This window comes from Dipodomys merriami, unplaced genomic scaffold, assembly GCF_024711535.1.
Source record: "Dipodomys merriami isolate MVZ:Mamm:240054 unplaced genomic scaffold, mDipMer1.0.p SCAF_10, whole genome shotgun sequence".
Classification (NCBI taxonomy): domain Eukaryota; kingdom Metazoa; phylum Chordata; class Mammalia; order Rodentia; family Heteromyidae; genus Dipodomys; species Dipodomys merriami.
The window spans coordinates 16,226,777-16,232,776 of NW_027202271.1; positions in this window are offsets into that span (position 1 = coordinate 16,226,777).

Here is a 6,000-nt window from a genome sequence, read left to right on the forward strand (position 1 = left end):
GCAATGACTAGTACATGTCTAGGACAAGCAGAGAAGGTCAAATGCTATGTACATATGACCACATGAGATAATGGTAAGCAAAATGTACCCCAAAACAGGGATACAAGTGGATTTTTCTTTCTTGCTAGTGTTATTAATGTACTTACAATGCACTTTGTGATTCTTTTGTTTCTTTTGTATGTTCTTCCCTACAGCATAATCCCTGTTTTCTACGGATTTGATGCCGGTGTACTACATCTTTTTTTTTTTTTATTGTGAATATCCTGAACAGAGGGGTTACAATTACATGGGCAAGATAATGAATACATTTCTTATCAAGCATTGTATCCTCCTACTTTGTTTCCCCTACCCAACCCTTCCCATCCTCCCCCTGCTCCCCTTCCAATCCTCCCCGCTCCCCCTCCACCCCCACCAAAGTTGTAAAGTTAGTTTTTGACATAACAACTAGTACATCTCATTGTTGCAATGGGTCCACCTGAGTCAAGCAGAAAAGGTCAGATAAGGTGATGTTAGGGAAATTAACCCTAAGATATGCGTTCTACATCTTGTAAATACATTTTTGTAATTTGGGGAAGGGAAGGCATATCGGGGAATGCTTAAATGGGGATGCAGGCCGACCCATTGTGACATAGAGATGTAAAGCACACTATGTTGAAAACGAACTTTACAATATTAGGGAGATGGGTCAGGTGGAGTTGGGGAGATGGGAAGGGAAGGGAAGGTAGGGAGAAAACAAAGGAGGAGGTAACAATGCTCTCTATGAAATGTACTTGTTACCCTACTTATGTAACTGTAACCCCTCTATACAACTTGTTTACAATATAGATATATAAACACAAAAAATAAGTAAACACACAAAAAAGGAAAAATGCCCTAATTACAAAGGAACAAACCCAAAATAAATATACCTTTAATTATGAGGATAAATATTATAAAACATGTTATCTGAAATTCTTCTGCTAGTCTTTATAAAAGAATACATTAAAATTAATATTAAACTCAATAAGTCCAGACCTGGTGTTTTACAATTAATAAATAGACAAAAAAGTAAAAGGCATAAAAGTCCTGTGAACTTTGAAAAAAGACATCTTATCCAACATGTGTGTGGACAAATAAATATTTTTCATTCTTGTATTTTACAGTACTAGCAAAATATTGTATCTTTCTACAAACAACACAAAACAAGCATACAAAATTTGAAATGTCTCTGACAAGAATGTCAAACTTTTGAAAGTATACTCAAAATGTTTTCCTTAATAAGGTCATTATTATCTTAGGTTAAAATTGCTGTAAGTATGGTACCTTAGAAATATGTTAGAAACAATAGCAAGGAAGAAAAAAAGCCACTTGTGTCCTTATCTTGGTTTCATTTCGTATAACATCATCTCATCTGACCTTTTCTGCTTGTCCCAGATCTATACTAGTTATTGCAAATAAGAGAAACCATGAGACCTATGTTTCTTTGGTCCGGGCGTACTTCACTTAATATAATGTATTTATAGGGTACCATCTGATTTTTTTTGTTGCTTTGTATGTCCCTCCCCCATGGTATAACCCCTGTTTTTACTGCATATGGTGTTGGTATAATTTGGGGAGGGGAAGGGAAAAAACAAATTGTTTATATAGATGGACCATTTGCAACAATGAGATGTGCAAGACACTATGTGGAAAACAAACTTTACAAAGTTTAGGTGGAGGTGAGGGATGGGGGGAGGGCTGTAGCTGAGGAGATGGGAGGGAAGGGATGGTAGGGGAAAAACAAATAGAAGACAACAATGTTGGGTAAGAAATGTACTCATTACCTTGCTCATGGAACTGTAACCCCTCTGTATAGTATTTTCACAATAAAAAAACTTATGTTAAAAAATTGCTGCAAGCAGATCAGGCAAAAAATGCATTTTGCATTGTTTTAAAAGCAAGTGATGTCAAATAGTGTTTAAACATGAGAGACTATTGTGAAACACTTATGAATACTTTTTGGGAAGGATCACAGTTTGGCAAGTAATAGAATAATGGTTGAGACACATAACAAAGGGGTAATATACGGCACGGGGGTTAGTGACAAATCTGAAGTAATTTTAATATGATAAAAGAACAAAAACACAGCTTTCTTTTTCTTTTTTTATTAAAGTTTTTATTGTGAAAATACCTTACAAAAAGGTTATAGTTACATGAGCAAGGTAGTGAGTACATTTCTTATCAAGCATTGTTGCCTCCTCCTTTGTTATTCCCCTACCATTCCTGCCTTCTCATGTCCACAACTATACTCCTCCCCACCCCGCCAAAGATGTAAAGTTCGTTTTTGACTGAGTTTGAAATTCCTAGCATCACAAAAACTTGCATATAATGTAGTGCAATGAGCATTTGTCCAGAAAAACTTCCAGTTTTGAAACTAGAACACATAAACCAGGATGGAATCCATTAGGATAAATGATTTAAATATGACCAGAATAGCTCATCAAGTACTGCAAGATACTATCACCTGCATCACTGAATCATAATCCAGCCTAGGCAAAACTGTGTTCTGCATAACTGACTCAGTAACAAGCTCAGATAAGGCAGATTAAACCTAAGAGATACGCAATTGCCCAAGAAACCTAGGTTGCATGAAGTCTCCTTCAATGTCTTGGTTGCCAACAGTTAACGTGACGCCAACGAAAATACAAACATTAACTTTCCTGGGTACAGAATATCTTATTCCAGGCTTTGTGAACGTGGAAGATGTTGCCTCCAGTTTGGGGAAAAACGTAATGTGACTCCTGCAGCTCTCAGAATGGAAACTGGCCCCTCCACCTCTGGAACATGGAGGGTCTATGCTGCTGAGCCTCCCACCATGGGATGGAGCTCTTCCCAGCCTTGCTCAAGGGAAAGTGCTTGTTCTCTGTCCCCTGAGCAAGGATTTTTTGTCTGTACTGAGCCTGGAAAGTGTTTGCTGCTCTTCTCTTCATCCTGAAGTATCTAGCTCAACTATTTGAAGTCTTCTAGCTCTTCTCGGGGTGAAATTAGTTCTTCCATATCTGAGGAAGGTAAATGTCAAGTCTCTGCCTGCTCTGCCCTGAATTCATCTCCTTCTGCTCACTCAGTGCAAGGAGTACATCTAGAGTTAATTCTCCTTAGCATGGTATCCCGAGGGAATGGAGTGCATCTCCTCTAATTCTCCTTAGTATTGAATCCTTCTAATCAAGGTCTACCCAGGAAGGTAAATGTCATTTGTCTGTCTCTTTAGCATGAAATCATATTTGTTTTCTCTCCTCTTCACTTGATGATTTTACTTCTCTTCTCAACCATAGTTTTGATTTCTTCATTATCTCTTCAGCACGGGATCCATCCATTTGAGCTCCTTCACAGAATATATGTCTTCTCCAGATCTACTCTGTCAGGAATCCATGTGCAATTAGCTAGACAGTGTAGCGTGAGTCTCCTCAAGTCCTGATGTCCCTATGCACACAAGTATGAAATTTATGCATCTACTCAATGACGAACATGTTTAATTAGCATGGAATATACTCTCAGAATAATGAGCTTTCCTTAATGAAGTAAGTGTCGACTTGGTGTCTCTTTATCGTGAACTCATTTCTCCCTTCCCAGGATGAATCCAATTTTTTTCATTCTATCCTCAGGTAGGAATCCATCTGTTCAGGTTGAGACCAGAAGACTTTGGTTTCAAGCCAGCCCACACAGAAAAGTTTGTGATGCTTATCTACAATTATCCTGTAGAAGATGGAATTGGATCTGGCCCCAAGTAGTAGGGCACTAGCCTTGAGTAAAAAACGCTCTGGGGGGGCTGAGAAAGTGGCTCAGTAGTAGAGCGCTTGCCTTGCATGCATTAGGCCCTGGGTTTGGTTCCTCAGCACCACATAAGTAGAAAAAAATCTGGAAGTGGGGAGCGCTAAACTTGAGCTGAAGAGCTGAGGGACAGTGCCCAGGCCCAGAGTTCAGGCCCATGACTGGACTAGCCCATCCCCCCCAAAAAAGCTCTGGTAGAGTGTTCAGGCCCTGTGTTCCAAATCCAGAACCTGCACAAAAAGAAGAAAACCAAATCCAAATGAAAACACACGTGGAGTGAGAGTTGATCATCTCTTCTCAGTGTGCAATGCCTGTAATTGAGCTCTCCTCTAAATGAAGGTGTATGATTTAGCATCCTCGGCAGGAAATTTGTGTAATGCTTCTCAGCAGAGATGGGTCTCTAACTTTTCCCTGTTGCATGAGATGCATTGCTGACAGTTCTTCTTTATATGCAATCTTTCTCTTTCATCAAGTTAGATTTTCTTAGAAGAATCCAACAGCATGTATGTTTCCCCTCTTTCTCCTGAATGAGGACAGCTTTGAATTCTGCTCTAGTAGTAGGCATTGAATCCAAGTGTCCCAGTTGCACTGTGCATTGAGTATGGTTATCCTATAATAGTACTTCTCTAGCATGTTGGCTATGGATTTTTTGTTTTCATCAATTGTGACTGGTCTGTAGTACTCAGGGCATCTTCCCTTGCAATATGTCTCACAACTTCCCTGACTATGAAGTGTCTCAGTTACAGCATTTGTAAACATGGAGGATGTCTCCTGAAGTTGGGCCAAGATACCTTGTGTCTCCTGTAGTTCTCCTGAGAATGGCCAGTGCTTCCTCCATCCTGTGGAACATGAAAGGTGTGATGCCAATAGTCTCAGCAAGGACTAAGTCTCTTCCAATTTTGCTCATGTAGAAAGTGACTTTTCTTTCTCTCCTGAGCAAGGAATGGATTTTCTTTGGCTGTTCTTTTTGACCAGTTGTTTTGTGCCTCAAATGCATGTCTTTAAGTTGTAGAGTGAATCTACTTCTTCCAGATCTGGGATGGGAACTGTCAAGTCCAGGCCTTTATTAACAGGAATCAATCTCCTCCTTAGCAAATCAGGCATCTAGTGTAATTTTCCATAGCTCATATGCATCTACTTCTATTCTCTCGGGAATGGAGTGCATGTATTCCAATTCTCCCCTTCGTTGAAATCATCTACTCAGCAAGGTGAACGTCTAGTTCCCAGGTGAACGTCTAGTTTCTCAGGAATCAACCTGTCGCCTTCTGCTCAGCATGGGATACATATACAACTGGTCTCTTAGTCATAGAATCAATGTATTTCAGCTCTCCTCAGGAAGGTGAGTGTCATTTTGTTGTCTCTTTAGCATGAAATGATATTCTTTCCTGTGTCCTCATGACAGATTTTCTTCCCCTCTCTAGAGTATTGAAGTGATTTTTTCAGAGTCTCTTCTCCATGGGATGTATCCTCTTGAACTCCTTCGCAGGTTTATGCCTTTTTCAGCTTGCCTTTCAATAACAGTCCCTCTGCAGCATACTCATAATCATAGCATGGGCCGACTCTAGTCTTCTTCAACATAGAAGGCTGTCTCTGAGGATTCCTCAGTATTAAATGCATCTAAGTGCTCTTCCCAGGGAGGGAGGCATTTTCTATGTTTTATTCAGTTATTTTTAGCTATTTTTTATTTTAAAGTTACTGTACAGTGGAGTTATAGTTACATGAGTAGGGTAATGAGTACATTTGCTATTGAGCATTGTTACCTCCTCTTTGATTTTCCCCCATATTCACTTCCGTCCCTACCTCCCCTACTGGAGGGAGGGATTATTTTCTGCCATGGAATACTTTCTCAGATTAGTTGTAATCAACTCAACTATCATTTACAGAAAATGTGTAGTTGAGCACTGTTCAGCATGGAATCCATCTCTTGTATCTCATTAAGCTTGTAGTGCATTTGCTCCAACAGTACTTGGCAGAAATGTGTGAAGTACAGTTGACTTTGTCTGCTAGGATCCCTGTGGTGAGGATCTCACCATGGCCTGTGTTGAAGGCAGTCCCAGTAGTCAAGCTGTGTGTTCCATTCAGCATCGGTCAGCATGATGTCTGGCTGGTAGAGTGCTCCTTGTCATGGACTAGGTGTACTGCAGCTTTGATCCACTTGGATGTTGTGCAGCTCCACCAGGTGGGCACAGAATGGATGTGTCCACTCCAACTCTG